The sequence below is a fragment of the Aulonocara stuartgranti genome (assembly GCF_965226115.1).
Source record: "Aulonocara stuartgranti genome assembly, chromosome: 4".
NCBI lineage: Eukaryota > Metazoa > Chordata > Actinopteri > Cichliformes > Cichlidae > Aulonocara > Aulonocara stuartgranti.
In genome coordinates, this window is record NC_138942.1 from 39,186,081 (window position 1) to 39,211,060 (window position 24,980).

The following is a 24,980-nucleotide window of genomic DNA, read 5'->3' on the forward strand; positions in this document are numbered from 1 at the left end:
GTATTTACACCAAATCACAGTATTTTTGCTAAAACATAGTATTTCTGCCATATTGTGGTATTTGTGCAAGAACATTGAACTGTTATGTTATAGTATTACTACTAAGTCATAGTATTTCTGCGTTGTTATAGTATTTGTGCTAAAACGTAGTATCTCTGCCAAGTCATAGAATTAATGCAATTTCATAGTTTTTTTTTAGGAAATCTGTTATGTTATAGTATTACTACTAAGTCATAGTATTTCTGCCAAATCATAGTATTTGTACTAAATCATAGTACTTGTGCCAAATCATAGTATTTGTTGCACATCATAGTATTAGAACCAAAACATAGTATTTGTCCCAAAGTATCGTATTTGTATGGAGTAATAGTATTTCTTCTAAATCATAGTATTTCAATTAAATCTCAGTAGTTGTGTTAAAATGCAGTATTATTGCCAAATCATAGTATTTGTACCCAATCATAGTATTTTTGCCAAATCATGGTATTTGTGCCCAAATAATAATTCTGTTATGTCATAGTATTACTACTAAGTTGTAGCATATCTGTTATGTTATAGTGTATCTGCGGAATATAGTATGTGTGCCAAATCATAGTATTTATACCAAATCACAGTATTTGTGCTAAAACATAGTATTTCTGCCATATTGTGGTATTTGTGCAAGAACATTGAACTGTTATGTTATAGTATTACTACTAAGTCATAGTATTTCTGCGTTGTTATAGTATTTGTGCTAAAACGTAGTATCTCTGCCAAGTCATAGAATTACTGCAATTTAATAGTTTTTTTTAGGAAATCTGTTATGTTATAGTATTACTACTCAGTCATAGTATTTCTGCCAAATCATAGTATTCGTGTGAATTTGTATACTGTAATATCACTGTATTATGTAGTGGCTAAGTAGGGGCTGTTTACTAAGTGCATCAGTGTAAATAGGTCATCTCTTGTGTTGGAGTGCCCTCTTGTGGCGCCTTTTGGGTAGTGCCTTAGTAAACGGGAACCCTGTAAAAAGTGGCATCAGACTGATTTGTAGTGGAGGAATTTGTTACCAGTTTTCTTAATCTTTAATCTGTATGCATGTTGTAATGCATACCCTGTTCTTAATCATAGAAACCACACCATATCACCTCTCCACATCCTCCTACTGTATGCCATACCTCCCTGTACCATCCATCTGACCGCAATAAACTCCACCTGTGGTAATCTAATCCCTGGATGTCAGCCTCTCCTTCTGACCGAGGATAGTTATAGTATTTGAGCCAAATCATAGTATTTGTGCTAAAACATAGTATTTCTTCCAAATCATAGTATTTGTGCCAAAGTATAGTATTTCTTCCAAATCATAGTATAACTGCACAATAAAGGTTCTTGAGCCACATCAGTGTTTGTGCCAAATCTTAGTATTTCTTCTAAATCCTAGTAATTCTGCTCAATGATAGAATTTCTGCTATGCTTTAGTACTTTTTTCCTAGATTGTAGTACTTCTGCTAAGTCAAAGTATTTCATGTAAATCATAGTATTTCTACCAAGTCCCAATGTTTCTGCTAAATCATAAATAATGTTTTAGTACAAATTGTATGATTTGGTGGAACTTTCTGTGTTCCAGCACAAATGCTATGATTTGGCAGGAAAAAAATATTATTTAGTATAAATACTAAGTTTTAGCAGAAATGCTATGTTTAAACTTTAAAAAATTCTGCTATTTCTGCTGATGTGTGTTATGACTTTTGACCATTGAAATGAATGGAACACATTATCAATGTGGTCACTGATTTTGCATGATGGGCTGAGCTGTGCTTTACCTCAGTGAGATAAGCATCCGTTCTCAGACTGGGAGGCCTGGGTTCAAATCTAGCTTATGGCAACATTTCTTTCACTTAACAGTTAAACTTTTTTTAAACTCTTTTCAACACAAATTTCATTTTATTCACCCCTTTTCAGCAAAATTTTCAGTTTTTTTAACCCCTTTTCAGCACAAATCCAAACTTTATCAGCTCTTTTTCAGCAAAAACCTCTTTTCAGCAGAATTCTGCTCATTCAACTCTTTTCAGCAAAATTTTCAGTTTTTTCTGCTGTTTTCAGAAAAAAACTCTTTTCAGCAGAATTCTGCTCATTCACCTCTTTTCAGCAGAAATTCTGCTGATGGAACTCTTTTCAGCAGAATTTTCACCCCTTTTTTTTTGCCCAAATTCTGCTAGCACAATTGTCAATCTCTCCACCTTTTCTTTGTGAGAAAGTATTTGGCTCAGTGAGCTAAATAGCTGCCCTTTGATCAGGAGGGCCAGGTTCGAATCCTGCTCAGGGCATCTTTTTTTTTTTTTTTTGTTTCAACTTTTTCAGCTTTTTTCAGCAGATATCTTCAGCCGTTAAGGCATCCACACTGCATTTTCGCAGGAAATGCAAATTTTTCTAGTTATTCTTCAAGTTGCTCGCCGTTTTTCGTCCGCTAACTAGTCCCACAATTTTCAGCCGATTTTCACCGTTCAAATTTTAAACTATTCTGCTATTTCTACTAATTTCTGCTATGATTTTTGCTATTTTTTGCTATTATACTTTTTAAAATATTCCACTTTTTTCCTTTAATTTGTCCCATTGAAATGAATGGAAAACGTCTGCAATTCTGCTAAATGTTGCTTGTTTTTGAAACTTAACTACTTCCTCATACTTTTCCCTAGAACAACCATTCAAACTTTAAAATGTTCACAGATTATTGGGCTATTCAGGCATGATTCAGCTTTTTCAAATCTTTTACTGTTTTACTTTTATGCCTCTTAAAGTTTTGAGTTGCAAAATTGTGATTTTTCACAAAATACATGCGTTGTTATGGTTGCTATGCTCTTGGCTTCCAGTGTGTCACTGAAGGTTTTGCAGTCTTCTCTTCATGTCCGAACAACTGTTTGCTACTTGCTCAATTTTCACTCAACTTCCACAAATTATACATCAAAATGTAGGTATTTTTGCTGGCTTTCACAAAATGTCACTATCATTGTTGTGGGATTTATAGAATTTTGGCAAATCTCCTCAGACCAACACAATGTCAGAAAACTCTCCATATAAAGTGAATGAAGAGCTTGTTCAAAATCATCGCTGGATTTCTGTAATGAGAGGCATATTCGAATCGTCATATCTCCTTAACGAAGCAAAGTTAAGACATGAGGCTTGTCCCGGTATATCTTCAGACACTCCTGACGCTCACAATTCAAGATTTTCTTTCTCACCTATTACCGTTCTGAAATGAATTGGACTTGTTTGAGGGTAGGAAATTCATCCTTCGCTCAGATTTCTTCAGATTTCAAACTCTGGAAATGAACCACTTTTTTCTCTCGTCATAACTTTTTGTTGGATTTCCACAGAGACCTGAAAATTTCCATGACTGTTCACCAAAGCCTGCTGTCTCTTACGGTGAAAGAATGATATCGATACTCCAAATAGATTTAGAGTTACAAAGCGTTGTTTGAGGGCAAGTCGAGGCAGTTTTTGCTTCGCTCTACTCAGTTATGGTGCATTAGAAGTCAAATATCTTTAATAATTCATATTTTAATGATAAATTGTCAACACTGGAAGATTCCCCCATCTCTTCTGAACAAAACGGTGTAAGAATGACCGCTCTAGCCCCCACGGTTAGGAAATTATAGTCATTTCTTTGAGGGGAGTCCTTACTATGAGAAATAGATTGGAAAGATCCTGTCTCTCTCTGTGCTGGGTGTGTAAACAGATGCACCTGTTTTGGCGGGAAAAAGTACACAGCCTCTCTGATTGGTGGATTCAAATTCAGCAGCTCCCAGGCTGACCTAGAAACTTACTTCTCTCTCCCTGTGTGTGTGTGTGTGTGTGTGTGTGTGTGTGTGTGTGTGTGTGTGTGTGTGACAGAGAGAGAGAGAGAGAGAGCCTCTTTATGGGATGATCTCATTGTAAGATTCAAATTCAATATATTTAGACTGGTTGACTGAATTGGATCTTGTGTGTGTGTGACAGAGAGAGAGAGAGACACACACACAGAGAGAGAGAGAGAGAGAGAGAGAACCTCTTTATGGGATGATCCCATTGTGTGTGTGTGTGTGTGTGTGTGTGTGTGTGTGTGTGTGTGTGTGTGTGTGTGTGTGTGTGACAGAGAGAGAGAGAGAGAAAGCCTTTTAATGGGATGATCTCATTGTAAGATTCAAATTCAATATATTTAGACTGGTTGACTGAATTGGATCTTGTGTGTGTGTGACAGAGAGAGAGAGAGAGAGAGAGACACACACACACAGAGAGAGAGAGAGAGAGAGAGAGAGAGAGAGAGAGAGAGAGAGAGAACCTCTTTATGGGATGATCCCATTGTGTGTGTGTGTGTGTGTGTGTGTGTTTGTGTGTGTGTGTGTGTGTGTGTGTGTGTGTGTGTGACAGAGAGAGAGAGAGAGAGAGAGCCTCTTTATGGGATGATCTCATTGTAAGATTCAAATTCAATATATTTAGACTGGTTGACTGAATTGGATCTTGTGTGTATGTCTCTATGTGCATGTGTGTTTCCTTATGTGTACATATTTGTGATTGTGTGGCTGTTATATTTTATTTTTTTGCCGATTTTTTTCATTTAACAAGTATATTTGAGGTACCCTCAGCATGTTCAGCATTTTTTCAGCTGTCCATTTTGCTTTTCCATTTTTTCTGTTTAAGTTATTACTATTGTGCTAAATCATACTATTTCTGCTATTTCATAAGATTTGTGCTTAATATACTATTTCTGCTTTTTATAGGATTTGTGCTTAATATAGTATTTCTGCTTTTTATAGGATTTGTGCTTAATATACTATTTCTGCTTTTTATACGATTTGTGCTTAATATAGTATTTCTGCTTTTTATAGGATTTGTGCTTAATATACCATTTCTGCTTTTTATAGGATTTGTGCTTAATATAGTATTTCTGCTTTTTATAGATTTTGTGCTTAATATAGTTTTTCTGCTAAATGTAGTATTTATGCTTAATCATACTATTTCTATATATTTCTGCCAGGTCCCCAGGCAGCCAATCCTCTGTGAGGATTGAGACATTAAAATATACAGATCACAGCCTGCACGGCCTCCCAGCCAGCCAATCATATCTGAGGTCTTCCGTTTCCTCTCTCGTCATATCTCAGCGACGGATGTACATAGAGCAATGAAAATCGCAGTCAAAGTACACCAAAGTCCGCTGATTCACCCAGTATAAGAATTATGATTCTAGTCCACCAAGTTTTTGAGTTACACAACGTTTTGTAACTCCAAAAACGGCGTTTTTCACCTCTCACCGCGATCTAATTCTGACTCCTCATCAGCCTGTTTTTCAAAACGCCCGTCCCCTTAGAGGTGGCGCGATTGGTAATGACACGGCTCTTCAGACCAAAGGTCGTGGGTTCGATTCCACCTTGGCCCACATGTTTTTTTTTAACTACAAATTTATACACTATCACAGACCGGTAATTCATATTGATAATTTATTACAATTCTGCAAACTTTTATGATTTTACCAGCTTTTCTAATATGGACCTCACATTCTTGTTAACACTCCATGGCACAAATACTCTTCCCTTTAGGCTCTGTGTGTATGTGTGTCTGTGTATCAATATTTCTCCTATGTTTAAGTATTACTCCTCAATCATAGTATTGAAATCAAGCCGTTTCTTCTCTCGTCATATCTCCGCGACGGATATACAAAGAGCTATGTAAATCGCAGTCAAAGTACACCAAAGTCAGCTGATTCACCCAGTGCAAGAATTATGCTTCTAACCCACCTAGTTTTTGAGTTACACGACGTTTTGTAACTCCAAAAAACGGCGTTTTTCGCCTCGCGCCGCGATCTAATTCTGACTCCTCATCAGCCTTTTTTTCAAAGCGCCCGTCCCCTTAGAGGTGGCGCGATTGGTAATGACACGGCTCTTCAGACCAAAGGTCGTGGGTTCGATTCCACCTTGGCCCACATGTTTTTTTTTAACTACAAATTTATACACTATCACAGACCGGTAATTCATATTGATAATTTATTACAATTCTGCAAACTTTTATGATTTTACCAGCTTTTCTAATATGGACCTCACATTCTTGTTAACACTCCAATGCACAAATACTCTTCCCTTTAGGCTCTGTGTATGTGTGTGTGTGTATCAATATTTCTCCCATTTTAAACTATTACTCCTCCATAATTGTACTTTTACTACATCTTAGTACTTCTGCTCAATCATAGTATTTTTGACAAATCATGATTTTTGTGCCAAATCATAACATTTGTGTTATGTTAAAGTATTACTACTAATTGGAGGAATTTCTGTCATGTTACAGTATATGTGCTAAATATAGTATTTCAGCCAAATCATACTATTTCTACTATATTATATTTTTCTTTCTAAATACAGCATTTCTGCTATGTTGTACTATTTTTCTAAATCATAGTGTTTCTGTAATGTTTAAGTATTTTTGGCTAAATATATTCTTTCTGCTATCTTATACTATTTCTCCTAAATTCTTGTATTTTTGAGAAGTTATCAAGTTTCTGGTAAGTTACAATATTTCTGCTAAGTTCTGCTATGCTATTGTATTTCTGCCAAGTATTATGTTTCCTCTAAGATATTGCAGTTTTGCTAAGTTATTACATTTTCGCAAAGTTCTATTTGCTTCTGCAAAGTTTTTGCAATTTCTGCAACTTTTCAGCTTTTTCAGCTACTTTTTGCATGCAGCTTCAGCTTTAAGCATCCACACTGCATTTTCGCAGGAAATGCAATTTTTCTAGTTGTGTGGATGCTTTAAGCATCCACACTATTGAGTTCCTGTTTCTCTTTATTCTTTATCTTTTCTTCAAGTTGCTTCCGTACATTTTTCGGAAATGCTCTTTCTGCTAATTCCAGCTATGACTTTTGGTGCTCATAACTTCTATACTTTTTGAGATATTGATTTTTCTTTTCAATATTTTTTGCCCTTTTTTGCATATTATCCTTGGCCTCACTGGTTTTCCTTGCCGGCTTGACCTGTGTTTTAGCTCAGTGAGATGAGCGTCCGTTCTCAGACTGGGTGGCCCGGGTTCAAATCCCGCTTATGGCAACATTTCTTTCAGTCAATACTTAAACTTTTTTAACTCTTTTGAACACAAATTTAAGCTTTTTCACCCCTTTTCAGCACAATTTTGAGTTTTTTCACCACTTATCCTCTTTTCAGCATAAATTCTGCTGATTGAACTCTTTTCAGCAAAATTTTCAGTTTTTTCTGCTGTTTTCAGCACAAATACCAGCTTTTTCAGCTGTTTTCAGCAAAAAACTCTTTTTAGCAGAATTCTGCTCATTCAACTCTTTTCAGCAGAATTCTGCTCATTCAACTCTTTTCAGCAAAATTTTCAGTTTTTTCTGCTGTTTTCGGAAAAAAACATTTTTCAGCAGAATTCTGCTGATTGAACTCTTTTCAGAAGAAATTTTGCTGATTGAACTCTTTTCAGCCAAACATTCAGAGTTTTCTCCTCTTTTCTGCCCAAATTCTGCTTATTCACCTCTTCTGAAACATTTTCAGCATTTCCACCTCTTATCAGCACAATTCTCAGCCTCTTCTGCTCATTTCAGCACAATTGTCAGTCTCTCCACCTTTTCCTTGTGAGAATGACTGTGGCGCAGTGAGATGAGAACCTGCCTTAAGTATCAGAAGGGCGAGGTTCGAATCCTGCTCAGGGCAACAATTTTTTTGTTTTTTTTTTTTCAACTTTTTCAGCTTTTTTCAGCAGACATCCTCAGCGTAAAGGCATCCACACAGCATTTTCGCAGGAAATGCAAATTTTTCTAGTTCTAGTTGCTTCCGTACACTTTTTGGCGCTTAACTACTCCCTCAGTTTTCAGCCGATTTTCTCGCTCAATTTTCACTCAAGCCCCACAAATTATACATCAAAACGTAGGTATTTTTGCTGGCTTTCAGAAAATGTCACTATCATTGTTGTGGGACTCATAGATATTTTGCAAATCTCCTCAGAGTAACACAAAGTCAGAAAACTCTCCATATAAACTCAATGGAGAGTTTGTTCAGAATCACCGCTGGATTTCTCTAATGAGAGGCATTTTCAAATCGTCATATCTCCTTAACGAAGCGAAGTTAAGACATGAGGCTTGTCCCCGTATATCTTCAGACACTCCTGATGCTCACAATTCAAGAATTTCTTTCTCACCTATTACCGTTCTGAAATGAGTTGGACTTGTTTGAGGGTAGGAAATTTGTCCCTCGCTCAGATTTCATCAGATTTCAATTTCTGGAAATGAACCACGTTTTTCTCTCGTCATATCTTTTTGATGGATTTCCACAGAGCCCTGAAAATTTCCATGACTGTTCACCAAAGCCTGCTGTTTCTTACGGTGAAAGAATGATTTTGATGCTCCATATAGATTTAGAGTTACCAAAGGTTGTTTGAGCGCAAGTCAAGGCAGTTTTTGCTTCGCCTCTACTCAGTTACAGTGTATTACAAGTCATATATCTTTAATAATTTATATTTTATCTCTGAATTATGAAGACCTGAAGATTCCCCCATCTCTTCTGAATAAAACGATGCCTGAATGACCGTTCTAGCCTCTACGGTTAGGAAATTATGGCCATTTGTTCGAGGGGAATCCTGAATGTCAGAAATACACTGAAGAAAACTCACACCTCTCTCTGTGTCTGTGTGTGTAAGGGCTGACTACAGCAGGTGCAGCTAATTTAACTGACCTACATATACCAAGCCCAGACTCTCCACAGCTCCTGTTCCCTTTACTCTCTGTGTATGTGTGTCTGTGTATCAATATTTCTCCTATGTTTAAGTATTACTCCTCAATCACAGTATTTCTGCTAAAGCAAAGTACTTCTACTACATCTTAGTACTTCTGCTAAATCATAGTATTTCTGCTAATTCATTGTATTTTTATAAAATCATGGTATTTGTGCAAAATCATGGTTTTGAGGCCAAATCATAATATTTCTGTTATTTTATAATATATGTGCTGAATATATTATATGTGCCAAATCATAGTATTTATCCCAAATTATAGTATTTATGCCAAATTACAGTATTTCTGCTAAAAAGCAGAAATAGTCCTTTTTAGCAGGAATTTCTGCCAAAAGACAGTATTTATGTTAAAACGTAGTATTTCTGCTAAATCAGAGTATTCCTGCCAAATCATAGTATTTGTACTGAAACATAGTACTTCTGCCCAATCATATTATTTGTACTAAATGATAGTACTTGTGCCAAATCATAGTATTTGTGCCAAAGCATCGTATTTGTATGGAGTCATAGTACTTCTTCTAAATCATGGTATTTCAATCAAATCTCAGTAGTTGTTGTTAAAACGCAGTATTATTGCCAAATCATAGTATTTGTACCCAATCATAGTATTTTTGCCAAATCGTGGTATTTGTGCCCAATTAATAATTCTGTTATGTTATAGTATTACTACTAAGTCGTAGAATATCTGTTATGTTATAGAGTATCTACGGAATATAGTATGTGTGCCAAATCGCAGTATTTATACCAAATCACAGTATTTGTGGTAAAACATAGTATTTCTGCCATATTGTGGTATTTGTGCAAGAACATTGAACTGTTATGTTATAGTATTACTACTAAGTCATAGTATTTCTGCGTTGTTATAGTATTTGTGCTAAAACGTAGTATCTCTGCCAAGTCATAGAATTACTGCAATTTCATAGTTTTTTTTAGGAAATCTGTTATGTTATAGTATTACTACTAAGTCATAGTATTTCTGCCAAATCATAGTATTTGTGTGAATTTGTATACTGTAATATCACTGTGTTATGTAGTGGCTAAGTAGGGGCTGTTTACTGTGTAAATAGGTCATCTCTTGTGTTGGAGTGCCCTCTTGTGGCGCCTTTTGGGTAGTGCCTTAGTAAACATGAACCCTGTAAGAAGTGGTATCAGACTGATTTGTAGTGGAGGAATTTGTTGCCAGTTTTCTTAATCTTTAATCTGTATGCATGTTGTAATGCATACCCTGTTCTTAATCATAGAAACCACACCATATCACCTCTCCACATCGTCCTACTGTATGCCATACCTCCCTGTACCATCCATCTGACCGCCAATAAACTCCACCTGTGGTAATCTAATCCCTGGATGTCAGCCTCTCCTTCTGACCGAGGATAGTTACTATTGCAGCACCACCCAGCATTAAACTGACGTACACCATTCGTTACAATAGTATTTGTGCTAAAAAGTAGTATTTCTGCCAAATCATAGTATTACTGCTATTTCATACTATTTAAGCGAAATTACAGTGTTTCTGCAAAAACATGTTTGAGGGGTGGAAATCTATCGTCCTCTCATTTTTCAAAATCCAAAAATCAAGCCGTTTCTTCTCTCGTCATATCTCAGCGACGGATGTACATAGAGTAGAGATGGCACGATACCACTTTTTTATGTCCGATACCGATACCGATATCATAAATTTGGATATCTGCCGATACCGATATGAATCCGATATAGTGTTTTTTAATCAACAAAACTTTTTTTTTAAATATCTTGCTGCATTTTGCAAGTCTGCAAGTTCATACTCAAGTTTAAAACAACAACTACACTAAAGCTATTCTGTTATACCTGTATACAAAAAAAATATTTCATAGTTCAGCAATACTGATCAATCTAATAAACTTAAACCTACACCATCCTCCCTATTCTGGTATTTTAAACAGTACTTAGCGTTAATATTAAGCAACCTAACTAATAGGGTTCCAACTCCCAGCAACAACAAAAATAAATAAATAAAAAATAGGGAACCACCCCTCACGCGCCACCTCATGATGCTTAATCGACGTAATCAACCTTAATTTGATGCAGTGTGAAAAAAAAATGCACAGAAATCAATTATTTTTCAAGAAATATTAAATAGATTCAACATCTTTCTTCAACAAAATTGCAGACTGCACAGATGGTACCTTCCCAAAGTAAAAAGTACTATAGCTTACTAGGGTATATTAGACTTAATAGTCACTATATACAGTAATTGACTTCTATTCATTTTACATCAAATTAAAACTTTGGGTGTCAGATAATTATTTATTAAAAGCTCGACATTTTAAATGAGAATAAGAAAGAAAAGTCTGTCTTTGTGCCCCCTTTTCCCTGTTAATGCCCTATCGGCCCCCCTGGCTAAACTTTGCTAGATCCGCCCCTGCACAGTTACCAGCCGTCAGCTACGTAGAAAAAGATCCTGGTGTAGAAAGTAATATTAAATAAATTCTAACAAAAGCTTATCAAGCTTAAACGTGCTGCTGTTGTTCAGCCGCTGGTTTCCTCTTTCTGGTGCAAAGTGGGCCAAAAACAAACAAGAGAGACGGACTCGCGACAGAAAAGCCGATCAGCAGTTTCACGATTGAAGTAGCAGCAAGAAGAGGCAGTCGCTTGTTAAGCTTAACGTGGGAATGCTTTACAAACATTCAGAGATGGACTTACACACTTGCTTTACTTCTCTCGGGGATAACTTTGTCGGAGATGAAATGCCGGGTTGCTAGCGAAGCTCCACATGCTATCCAGACCACCGACAGGTCCCGCATGCCACAGCCGCTCTATCACGTGATGCATACTGCTCTGACGTGCTAACGTTCTGAGGTGAGTTACGGCGTGTTGCAAGTTTTGTGAGGTGCTTTCGTGATATTTAATGGATCGGATTACATTTTTTATTTTTCTCCGATATCCGATCCAGTAATTTAGGTCAGTATCGGACCGATACCGATACGTAATATCGGATCGGTCCATCTCTAACATAGAGCAATGACAATTGCAGTCAAAGTACACCAAAGTCCGCTGATTCACCCAGTGCAAGAATTATGCTTCTATCCCACCTAGTTTTTGAGTTACACGACGTTTTGTAACTCCAAAAAACGGCGTTTTACGCCTCTCACCGCGATCTAATTCTGACTCCTGATCACCCTTTTTTTCAAGGCGCCCGCCCCCTTAGAGGTGGCGTGATTGGTAATGACACGGCTCTTCAGACCGAAGGTCGTGGGTTCAATCCCACCTTGTTCAACTTATTTTTTTTTTCACTACAAATTTATACACTATCACAGACCGGTAATTCATATTGATAATTTATTACAATTCTGCAAAGTTTTATGATTTTAGCAGCTTTTCTAATATGGACCTCACATTCTTGTTAACACTCCAGTGCACAAATACTCTTCCCTTTAGGCTCTGTGTATGTGTGTGTGTGTATCAATATTTCTCCCATTTTAAACTATTACTCCTCCATAATTGTATTTCTGTTAAATCAAAGTACTTTTACTACATCTTAGTACTTCTGCTCAATCATAGTATTTTTGACAAATCATGATTTTTGTGCCAAATCATAACATTTGTGTTATGTTAAAGTATTACTACTAATTGGAGGAATTTCTGTCATGTTACAGTATATGTGCAGCTTTTCTAATATGGACCTCAGATTCTTGTTAACAGTCTATGGCAGAAATACATACAAGTACACAGCCTGATGAAGCAGACAGAAGCAGTACCTCTGATTGGTTCAGCATTTTCACCTCTTATCAGCACAAATCTCAGCCTCTTCTGCTGTTTTCATTAAAATTTTAAGCTATTCCACCTTTTTTCAGTTACGTGAGAACCAGTTTGGCTCAATGAGTAGCTAAAAAATATCAGCCTCTTCTGCTGTTTTAGCAGGATTTCAGAGTTCAGCTTTTTCACTTGTTTTAAGCACAAATTTCAGTTTCTTTACCTCATTTCACAACAAAGTTCTTCCTCTTCACCTCTTTTCTGCTAATTTGAGCTTCTGCTGCACAGTGCACATTTTCCCTCTCATCATATCTTTGCTTGTGACCAGAACTCATTTGGCTCAGAGGGTAGAGCAGCTGCTGTGAGACCCGGTGGCAGAGGTTCGAATCCTACCTGTGACAGTTGCTACACATGTTCCTTGCTTGCATGCGCTCTGCTTTCTTGACACTCTCCAGTGTGTCATTACACATACAGCCATCTTCAGCAAGCATTTCTGCTTCTACACTTCTTTTCAGCTCATCTTTTTGCTTCTTTACCTCTTTTCAGCAGAAATTCTTCTGATTCACCTCTTTTCTGCCAAATGTTTAGCCTTTTCACCACTTATCAGCACAATTCTCAGCCTCTTCTGCTCATTTCAGCACAATTGTCAGTCTCTCCACCTGTTCTTTGTGAGAAAGAGTTTGGCGCAGTGACATGACAGCCTACCTTGAGTACCAGAAGGGCCATGTTTGAATCCTGCTCAGGGCAACATTTTTTTGGTTTTTTTCCAACTTTTTCAGCTTTTTCAGCAGATATCTTCAGCCCTTAAGGCATCCACACAGCATTTTCGCAGGAAATGCAAATTTTTCTAGTTGTGTGGATGCTTTAAGCATCCACACTATTGAGTTCCTGTTTCTCTTTATTGTGTGGATGCCCTCAAGGCATCCACACTATTGAGTTCCTGTTTCTCTTTATTGTGTGGATGCCCTCAAGGCATTTCAGGTATGGCTTATGTTGCTCTCAGCAGGGTGACATCTCTCAGTGGACTCTATTTGCAGGACTTGGATGAGAAAAAGATTTACGCCAATCCTGAGGTAACTGCAGCACTTCAAACCATGAGACAAGCCAGTGTTGAGGAAATGATGCCTCTTCTTCAGGTCAGAGAAACAGCCAGCAGACTTGACACTCTTACACTGATCCATCACAATACGGAGGGTTTGCCATCTCACATCAGTGACATCAAGAGTCATCATGAAATGTGTTTAGCAGATGTTTTGTGTCTCACAGAGTCTCACCTCCAAGGCTTCTTTGTTGCAGACAGTCTTCATTTGGACGGCTACACCATGTTCAAACGCAACAGACATGTGTCCTACACAAACTTTCCTCACATGGCCAGCAGAAGTGGTGGGGGAGTTGTTGTGTATTTGAGGAATCATTTTCAGGTTCAGGTAAAACAGTATCTGCATAATGTCACTGATCTTGAATTTTTAGTGTTGAAGGTTCAGGCTCCATTCCCTGCGCTCATTGCTGTTGTGTACAGACCCCCTGACTACAGTTTGACACCATTCATGCAAAACCTGGTAAGTCTTTTAGATTCACTTGAAATAATGGACTGTCACCCAATCATTGTATGTGGAGATTTTAATGAGAACCAGTTGCAGAGTGGAAGAAAACAGATTCTGGAGCAGTTTCAGTCTAGAGGGTATTCACAGCTGATCACTTCTGCCACTACAGACAAGAACACCCTGCTTGACCTCATTTTTATTTCTCAGCCACAGAAATGTCTCTATTCAGGTGTTCTGAGATCATATTACAGTTACCACAACCCTGTGTTTTGTGTCCTGTCCTCGAGCCAATCATGAAGTCGTCTGGTGAGTTTTGAAACAATTACAGATCATGTTTGTTACAGAGTTTACTGATTGTAGAGCATGAAAAATATTTTTCATTGAAAAAATTGTCTTCCCTACTCTGTCTGTAAGAAGACCCTTTCTTATTGCAATGTTATTAATCATTTCACCAAATCATTGCTGAACTTCATGCAGAGCAGGGAGATCTGCTTTCTGTTATCATGCACCTCAGATCTGAAATGTGCTGCAACATTTATTAAACCAACATAATTTCTTTTATTCTCATGTTTTAAATGACTAAATCTTTTTACTGTGACGTATGTAGCTCAACAAACGAGATCTTACCCTCCAAGGGCTTTAAAATATGAAATAGTAAATAAATAAATCCCACATAAATGCAGGTATTTATTATGGGTCACATGAATAAATACAGACAATTATATTTTCTTGATTATAGTAGCTTTTGTAGAATCAAAAGTTTTTGTGATGAATGAGTTTTTGCTTATCATGTTTTACAGGTAAAAAATGTCAAAAGTTATAAACTATCTTTAGGCTACCAGAGATGTCTATAATGATACATTATGTAGAGAAAAACATTAGTACAGCTTACAGAATATGTATAAAAACTGATTTAGAAGTAAATGGATAGTTTTCTGAAAGTTCCCGACTACAGTTTAACACCACCCACCCAGATCAGCCCCCAAGTGTCTATGTAATGCTGGTATGGTGTGTGAGTTTGACTTGGCCTTTATCCGGGTGGGTTTGGGTTTGGGTGGATAAAGGCCAAGTCAGAATTCTCTGAGCAGCTGGAAAAAGCTGCTAATAAACAAAGACATCAAAAAGTGTGGGCTTTAGGTGTAGCCCCCGCTTTATGATGCACTAATTAGACTTAGTAACCGACACCCCATACCAGCATTACATAGACACTTGGGGGCTGAGCTGGGTGGGTGGTGTTATAAGCACGTGTTTTGTTAGATATATTTTTTCAGACACCATCTTCATGAACTGCTGAGCCAAACCTGATCCATCAGTGCTGGACTGCACAGATAACTACATGCCACAAGGAGACTGCTGTGTTATGAATTGCCATACCAGTGTGTCTTCAATGGAGAAGATGACACACCCATCACCTGACCTCCTGCCTGATCTGGAGACCATCATCATGCTACCACACTACACACCTCTGAGACCATCAATGATGACTCCTACTGAGGAAACTGTATTTCCTGTCAGAGATGCTCAGTGATCCTCAGAGCAGAGAGAGGTATGATTCTTTATCTTTGATAAAAAATGTCAGTGTTTTTAATTCAATTAATTGATTAAAATCCTGTTTATTGCATAAATAATTCCACACTCAAATGATTATACTTGTTGCCACTTTTTGAGTTTTAATTCACATTATGGATTACAAATCTATGCTTTTTCTACTCTGTCTCTCTGTGCAGGCATTGCTGTCTTCTGAGTTCTTCAGTGTCCCAACTGAGACATTCAAACCTCATTGCAGAGCTCATGTCTTTCCTCACCATCATGTGAGTGTGAGATTGCTCTAGATTCTGGTTATGTGGCCTGCAGCACCTATAAGGTATTTCAACATTGTTCATTGTATAACTTATTTGTAGTTTTTAGGGTTTCTACAGACAAATAAAATTTTCCTTTTTCTGTATTTTTTAGAACAAGCTCGTCCAGTGTGCCTGCATTCCAGCTTCTTAGACTCTACGCAAGTGGACAGAGTATCAGTGTTTGGCCACTCTTACAGACACTGACTTCTGTCAATTCACTTCTACTGATCGGGCACCTCACTCCAGGAAGACAGAGGGCTGCAAGCCTGTCATCGTTTCCAGTGTGGCTTTGTATTCTTGGGGTAGCATCAGATTTTTCCCACAAATATTCAAAGGTAACACTTGTTTTAAGCTTAGTTATTAAATCAAAAGTCTTCCCTTGTGTCATGTCTGTGAAGGTTTTCATGATGTCCTTTGATGTAGTCTCTCTCTTCACTTGCATACCCACTACAGAGGCAGTGGAGACTGTCAGAAAACGACTAGAAGAAGACAGCTCCTTGGAAGACAGGACCAACTTCACACCCGATCAGATTTGCACACTGTTAGACCTCTGCCTCACCACTACATATTTCAAATACAACGAGGGTTTCTACAGACAAAAACATGGCTGTGCCATGGGCTCCCCCGTGTCACCTATTGTAGCCAACCTTTACATGGAGGAAGTGGAAAGGAAGGCTCTTGGCTCTTTTAAAGGGAGAGTACCCAGCCACTGGTACAGATATGTAGACGACACCTGGGTCAAAATCAAAAGGCAAGAAGTGGAATCCTTCACTGCGTACATTAACGCTGTGGATAAAAACATCAAGTTCACCAGGGAAGACACAAAGGACGACTGTTTGCCTTTCCTGGACTGTGCCGTGCACATTGAAGAGAACGGCAACCTCAACATCGAAGTTTACCGGAAGCCCACACACACGGACCAGTACCTCCTCTTTGACTCCCATCACCCTCTGGAACACAAACTTGGAGTAATTAGGACCCCCCCACCCCCCCACCCCCGCCCCCGGGCAGAACATGTTCCCTCTAAGCCTGAAGGGAAAAAGAAGGAACACATGCATGTAAAGGAAGCACTTAAAACATGTGGCTATCCTAATTGGGCGTTTATAAAGTCAGCAAAGATGCACAGAAAAGAAGAACAGACACCAGCGAGGGAGGATAAGAAGGACAGACGCAACAACATTGTCATCCCCTATGTACTAATTAGACTTAGTAACCGACACCCCATACCAGCATTACATAGACACTTGGGGGCTGAGCTGGGTGGGTGGTGTTAAAAGCACTTGTTTTGTAGATGTCTTTTTTCAGACAGGGCACAGTCTCCTTTGTGGCAAAACCTTCAAACTTCACCATCCTCAGCTGAAACAACAACATCTTAACACCATCTTCATGAACTGCTGAGCCAAACCTGATCCATCAGTGCTGGACTGCACAGATAACTACATGCCACAAGGAGACTGCTGTGTTATGAATTGCCATACCAGTGTGGAGAAGATGACACACCCATCACCTGACCCCCTGCTTGATCTGGAGACCATCATCATGCTGCCACATTACACACCTCTGAGACCATCAGTTATGACTGATACTGCTCAGTGATCCTCAGAGCAGAGAGAGGTATGATTTTTTATCTTTGATGAAAAATGTCAGTGTTTTTAATTCAATTAATTGGTTAAAATCCTGTTTAGTGCATAAATAATTCCACACTCAAATGATTATACTTGTTGACACTTTTTGAGTTTTAATTCACATTATGGATTACAAATCTATGCTTTTTCTACTCTGTCTCTCTGTGCAGGTATTGCTGTCTTCTGAGTTCTTCAGTGTCCCAACTGAGACATTCAAACCTCATTGCAGAGCTCATGTCTTTCCTCACCATCATGTGAGTGTGAGATTGCTCTAGATTCTGGTTATGTGGCTTGCAGCACCTATAAGGTATATCAACATTATTCATTGTATAACTTATTTGTAGTTTTTAGGCCTTAACACAAATAAAATTTTCCTTTTTCTGTATTTTTTAGAACAAGCTCGTCCAGTGTGCCTGCATTCCAGCTTCTTAGACTCTACGCAAGTGGACAGAGTATCAGTGTTTGGCCACTCTTACAGACACTGACTTCTGTCAACTCACTGCTACTGATCAGGCACTTCATCCAGGAAGACAGAGGGCTGCAAGCCTGTCATCATTTCCAGTGTGGCTTTGTATTCTTGGGGTAGCATCAGATTTTTCCCACAAATATTCAAAGGTAACACTTGTTTTAAGCTTAGTTATTAAATCAAAAGTCTTCCCTTGTGTTATGTCTGTGAAGGTTCTCATGATGTCCTTTGATGTAGTCTCTCTCTTCACTTGCATACCCACTACAGAGGCAGTGGAGACTGTCAGAAAACGACTAGAAGAAGACAGCTCCTTGGAAGACAGGACCAACTTCACACCCGATCAGATTTGCACACTGTTAGACCTCTGCCTCACCACTACATATTTCAAATACAACGAGGGTTTCTACAGACAAAAACATTGCTGTGCCATGGGCTCCCCCGTGTCACCTATTGTAGCCAACCTTTGCATGGAGGAAGTGGAAAGGAAGGCTCTTGGCTCTTTCAAAGGAAGAGTACCCAGCCACTGGTACAGATATGTAGACGACACCTGGGTCAAAATCAAAAGGCAAGAAGTGGAATCCTTCACTGCGCACATTAACGCCGTGGATAAGAACATCAAGTTCACCAGGGAAGACACAAAGGACGACTGTTTGCCTTTCCTGGACTGCGCTGTGCACATTGAAGAGAATGGCAACCTCAACATCGAAGTTTACCGGAAGCCCACACACACGGACCAGTACCTCCTCTTTGACTCCCATCACCCTCTGGAACACAAACTTGGAGTAATTAGGACCCCCCCACCCCCCCACCCCCGCCCCCGGGCAGAACATGTTCCCTCTAAGTCTGAAGGGAAAAAGAAGGAACACATGCATGTAAAGGAAGCACGTAAAACATGTGGCTATCCTAATTGGGCGTTTATAAAGTCAGCAAAGATGCACAGAAAAGAAGATCAGACACCAGCGAGGGAGGATAAGAAAGACAGATGCAACAACATTGTCATCCCCTATGTACTAATTAGACTTAGTAACCGACACCCCATACCAGCATTACATAGACACTTGGGGGCTGAGCTGGGTGGGTGGTGTTAAAAGCACTTGTTTTGTAGATGTCTTTTTTCAGACAGGGCACAGTCTCCTTTGTGGCAAAACCTTCAAACTTCACCATCCTCAGCTGAAACAACAACATCTTAACACCATCTTCATGAACTGCTGAGCCAAACCTGATCCATCAGTGCTGGACTGCACAGATAACTACATGCCACAAGGAGACTGCTGTGTTATGAATTGCCATACCAGTGTGGAGAAGATGACACACCCATCACCTGACCTCCTGCTTGATCTGGAGACCATCATCATGCTGCCACACTACACACCTCTGAGACCATGAATGATGACTGATACTGCTCAGTGATCCTCAGAGCAGAGAGAGGTATGATTCTTTATCTTTGATTTAAAAAAAAAAAGTCAGTGTTTTTAATTCAATTAATTAATTTAAATCCTGCTTATTGCATAAATAATTCCACACTCAAATGATTATACTTGTTGACACTTTTTGAGTTTTAATTCACATTATGGATTACAAATCTATGCTTTTTCTACTCTGTCTCTCTGTGCAGGTATTGCTGTCTTCTGAGTTCTTCAGTGTCCCAACTGAGACATTCAAACCTCATTGCAGAGCTCATGTCTTTCCTCACCATCATGTGAGTGTGAGATTGCTCTGGATTCTGGTTATGTGGCCTGCAGCACCTATAAGGTATATCAATATTGTTCATTGTATAACTTATTTGTAGTTTTTAGGGTTTCTACAGACAAATAAAATGTTCCTTTTTCTGTATTTTTTAGAACAAGCTCGTCCAGTGTGCCTGCATTCCAGCTTCACAGAAAAGAACATCAGACACCAGCGAGGGAGGATAAGTAAGACAGACACAACAACATTGTCATCCCCTATGTAGCCGGTGTATCAGAAAAACTCAGGAGAGTTTTCTCCAAATACGACATCCCAGTGTACTTCAGACCCAGTAACACACTCAGACAGAAACTGGTTCACCCGAAAGACAAAACTCCTAAACACAAACTTAACAATGTGGTGTACGCTGTACAGTGCAGCGAGGAATGCCCAGACCTCTACATCGGAGAGACCAAACAGCCACTTCACCAGCGCATGGCACAACATAGAAGAGCCACCTCCACGGGACAAGACTCAGCAGTTCATCTGCATCTAAAGGACAAAGGTCACTCTTTGAGGATGCCAATGTTCACATTTTGGACAGAGAGGACAGATGGTTTGAAAGAGGAGTGAAAGAAGCCATTTACGTCCACTGTGAGCGACCATCTTTGAACAGAGGCGGTGGTTTACGACACCAACTGTCTGCCATCTATAATCCAGTTTTGAGATCCCTCCCCAGACACCGTAACATCCACTCACATCCTGGGAGTGGGCGTGGGTGATTTCCTGACCTCAGGAAATCACATGATAGGGTGGGGCCAGGTTTCACAATGAGCTCACCCGAAACCCTGGCTGATTGGGACCCACACCCACTTTCACACCTTGGCTCATGTGATTAGGTAGAGGATCATCAGGGGGTTCTTTGTCCCTCTTTGGGGGTAAACTCCCACTGGGTTTAAATCTGGGACTCTCCACCATTGACCCTTAGAACTGAAGAAGCTTCTCGGATGAGAGGTGAAATGTCTTCAAGGAACTCAAAGAAGTCCAGACGCTTTTCTTTCCAAGCTTCTTAGACTTCACTTGTGTTAATTACATTTTATTTGTTGTTGTTTTCTTTTAGATTTATATGCAGTGATTGGATGTGGTGGAGCTTTGTTAACCGTGTGGAAAACATCTGTTTGTGATGATATTTACAATGAGGCTTTAAGGTGACAGTTTCCATGTAATTTCAATCCTTTTACTAAGCAAAAACATGTTTGCAATTAACATATTTTTTCAGTTTTGTCTTTTGGATTTATGGTTAACATTCCTCTGTGACAGCAAATACTAAACTGGTCCAAGTAACCAGCATATCATTGGTCAAAGGCAAAAAGGACCACATGTCACACTAGCAATGAATTTTTGACTGTGTTTGTGTTAGTATAGAGTAGGTCTAACAGTGGTTTTCCACATCTGCTCTAATATATATAGATAATGGGTCAGACATATAAAGTCATTTTGAAAAGTTCATAAAGGTCACATTTATATGTGTTCCTCTTTATCATTTTATATCAGGTCAAACAGCAGACTTGAGTTTTGATCAGAGTAGAACCATAACATTCATGCTAATGGTTCTACTGTTTACAGTTACTTTATGATGGATTTCACCCTGGTCACAGCACTATGTGAAAAGCTGTTAGAGGTAAAGTTAAGCCAATTAATACCTCATCATAAGTCACTCTCTAACGCAGGGCAGTGATTATTATTCACTGTAATTTATTCCACAACAATGTTCTTTATTTGATTCTTTAAATATGCACATCGATTGTTTAGCTGTGTGACTCTCCACACCTGAAATATATCACAATGTGGACTTCATTTCGACAGTATTTTGTAGATTGGTACCATATTTATCATCGAATCATCTTGTGCATTTATTAACTAAATGTTGTTTTTTTTTTTTTGTTTGTTTGTTTGGGGTTTTTATGTTGCCATTTTTACATTTCACCAACTGTGTAAATTCTGCAATTTTACCTTGGTTTTGTTTCACATCAGTTTATCTGCTGGCTGGTATTCCTGTCTTCCTTCTCTCACCCCAACCGGTCGCAGCAGATGGCCGCCCCTCCCTGAGCCTGGTTCTGCTGGAGGTTTCTTCCTGTTAAAAGGGAGTTTTTCCTTCCCACTGTCGCCAAAGTGCTTGCTCATAGGGGGTCATATGTCATATGATTGTTGGGTTTTTCTCTGTATCTATGAAGCGCCTTAAGGCGACTTTTGTTGTGATTTGGCGCTATATAAATTGAATTGAATTGGTTTTCTTTCTTTTCTAATGTTTCTGGTCATTTTTCACAGTTAAACAAGTAACTTTGAGGTTACTTCATCGTTTTCAGCTGTTATCTGTATACATTTTTTTCCTAATAATTACATTTCTGCAAAATTACAGCAGTTCTGGTAAGTTGTAATATTTCTGCCAAGTTATTAATTTTTGACTAAATTATTACATTTCTGCTAAGTTGTAGCTTCTGGTAAACTACAACATTTCTGCTGAATTGTTATGTTTCTTCTAAGTTATTGCATTTCTGATAAGTTATTACATTTTTGCTAACTTGATGTTGTTCTGCAAAGTTATTAAAATTTCAACAACTTTTTAAACACTGACTTTGATTTCTTCAGCTTCTTCAGCTATTTTCAACTATTTTTAGCAGACAGCTTCAGCTTTACAGCATGCACACTGCATTTTCACAGGAAATGCAAAAATTTTTCTAGTATAGATTTGTTTAACTGACTGAAGCAATGACAACAGTCTTCTCCTGAACACCAACACCAAGGAGGTGGTGAAGAGTTCACCAGACCTAAAAACAAAACAAAACAATGCAGGACAGTCTGCAAAGATGTTGAGTCAGTCAGACATTGTGCAGAGCAGATGAGGAAGAAGTTGTAATCTAAAATGGAGAACAATAAATACAGCCACCTAAGCATCCTCACAGGACAAGATGAACTGCAGTGAGAGGGTCATCTTACTGCACTGCAGGACTCAGAGGTTCAGGAGGGTCTTTATCCCCATTGCCATGAGGCTTTTTAAAAGAAACTACTCACATGTTCTTCTCACATTTATTTCTTTTACTCTAATAAACACTGGTAGTAATCATATGAATTCTGAGCTAAATGGACTTGCCCTGATAGGCTTCAGCCAGCACAGAAGCTAATACACCACAACACTTAGGGAAACTGAAAATGACTGTTATTAATGTTTTCAAACTGTTTAAGAAAAACATATATAATCTTTCAGCCTTCTAAAAAACACACATAAAAACAGTATTATATGATGTTGAACATACAGATAGGCAGTTGTTGGCCTACAGGAGTGTTCTTTATCGAAGGTTTTAAGTGCTTAAAAAGTCTGTTAAGCTCTGTACAGAGCATGCAATGTAACTGTACATTAGAGAGTGTTTTATAAACCATGTCTTCTGTTTCATTTAATAAACACGAGACTGCTTTATGCATTTTCAGCTATTTATTAGATTTTATCAGATTACAAAACACTTAGCATAAGAATGAAATTGAAACTATAACTTTTAAATATTGTTTAAATGAATGAACATAGCAACTTGAACATTTTAAAAAATACAAACAAAACAAATGAACTATATTTATATATATAGATCTATATATATATATATACATATCTATATCTATATCTATATATATATCTATATATATCTATATATATTTATTCTGGTTTTTTTATGTCTACTATTTGTTTTCAGAATCAGAATCAGAATCAGAATCAGAATACTTTATTGATCCCTGGGGGAAATTATTTTTTGTTACAGTGCTCCATTTTAAACCAACATTAAGACAAGACAGACAATACGCTAACTAAGAATAGTACAATATATACATATATATACATACATACATACATACATAAGTCACTTATAAATAAATATTTGGAAAAGAAACATGTGTAGTTGTAGCAGCAAACAGTGTGTTAAGTGGATGCGTTGTACAGGGAGATGGCCACAGGCAGGAATGATTTCCTGTGTCGTTCAGTGGTGCTTTTCGGTAATCTCAGTCTCTCACTGAACGAGCTCCTGTGACTGACCAACATGTCATGGAGTGGGTGGGAGGTGTTATCCAACATTGTCTTTATCTTGGACAGCATCCGCCTCTCCGACACCACCTTGAGGGAGTCCAGCTCCATCCCCACAACATTGCTGGCCTTACGGATCAGTTTATTAAGTCTGTTGGCATCTGCGACCCTCAGCCTGCTCCCCCAGCATGCAACAGCATAGAGGATCGCACTGGCCACCACAGACTCATAGAAAATCCTCAGCATTTTCTGGCAGATGTTGAAGGACCTCAGTCGCCTCAAAAAATAGAGACGACTCTGGCCCTTCCTGTAAAGTGCTGTGGTGTTTTTAGCCCAGTCCAGTTTATTGTCAATGTGTACTCCAAGGTATTTATAGTCCTCCACAATGTCAACACTGACCCCCTGGATTGAAACAGGGGTCAAGTGTTTCCTGGTCTTCCTGAAGTCCACGATCAGTTCCTTGGTCTTTGCCACGTTGAGCTGCAGATGATTCTGCTCACACCACGTGACAAAGGAGTCGACCACAGCCCGGTACTCTGTCTCATCATCCCTGCTGATGCATCCAACCACCGCAGAGTCATCAGAAAACTTCTGAAGATGGCAGGTCTCTGTGCAGTTTTCCTTTGATTTTTACAGTAAAGGTGATCCTGTCCTTCTCAAACTCCTCCTCGTAGGGCTTCCACATTTCCTCTTCAATGAAGAGGGTTTCTCCAGTTAGAAGGAGAACTTGCAGCTGGGTGGACTGCAGTGCAGTGCACTGCTCTGCAGTGTCCACACCAACTACAGTTACTTGAGTCCTTTCATCTTCCTTTGTCTGTCAATACACAAAAAGCATATATTTAATATGGTAATCACGTCTTGATGCATGCTCAATGATCCACGTAAGTAAATCCCAAAAGGATGATTCTGTTCATCTGGACATAGCATTTTCAAGTGGGAGAAATGTTTCGTCACTCATCCAGGTGACTTCTTCAGTCTCTTTTACCCAATCTTTTAAACAGTACATTGCATAATGACTGAAACTAGCCCACTGAAGAAACAATAGGCTGGGAGGTCAGTTCATTGGTCAGTAATATACAAATTGTCATGGGCACTGATCAAAGACCACAGAAACCTGCAGTCCGCTGAGACTGAAGAAGTCACTTGGATGAGTGATGAAACATTTCTCCCACTTGAAAATGCTATGTCCAGATGAACAGAGTCAATCTTTTGGACCACCTATAATTCTAAACATTTTGGCAAATGACATTGCTATTACATGTTGGTATAAACATATGGCTTCTTCATACCTCCGT

At 38.6% G+C, this 24,980-nt stretch overlaps 2 long non-coding RNA genes across 8 annotated transcripts in view; one reads left to right on the forward strand and one right to left on the reverse strand.

The window, feature by feature from the left end:
• Positions 1-11,727, reverse strand: part of LOC309705062 — a 104,345-nt gene extending 92,618 nt beyond the window's left edge. Inside the window, exon 1 of the long non-coding RNA XR_014276471.1 lies at positions 11,426-11,727. This is a non-coding gene — a long non-coding RNA (uncharacterized lncRNA). The remainder of the gene's footprint in view (positions 1-11,425) is intronic.
• A 1,766-nt stretch (positions 11,728-13,493) lies between these two features.
• Positions 13,494-22,225, forward strand: LOC309705017. 7 transcript variants are annotated; one of them, XR_014276413.1, is made up of 8 exons: positions 13,494-13,611; positions 13,772-13,902; positions 13,995-15,565; positions 17,656-17,792; positions 17,879-18,100; positions 18,189-19,379; positions 19,567-19,703; positions 19,793-22,225. It is a non-coding gene; the product is annotated as an uncharacterized lncRNA (long non-coding RNA). The 7 variants fall into 7 exon arrangements; XR_014276414.1 differs by having other exon boundaries at positions 18,219-19,379; XR_014276415.1 differs by having other exon boundaries at positions 17,656-17,739; positions 18,219-19,379.
• Positions 22,226-24,980: the final 2,755 nt, after the last annotated feature.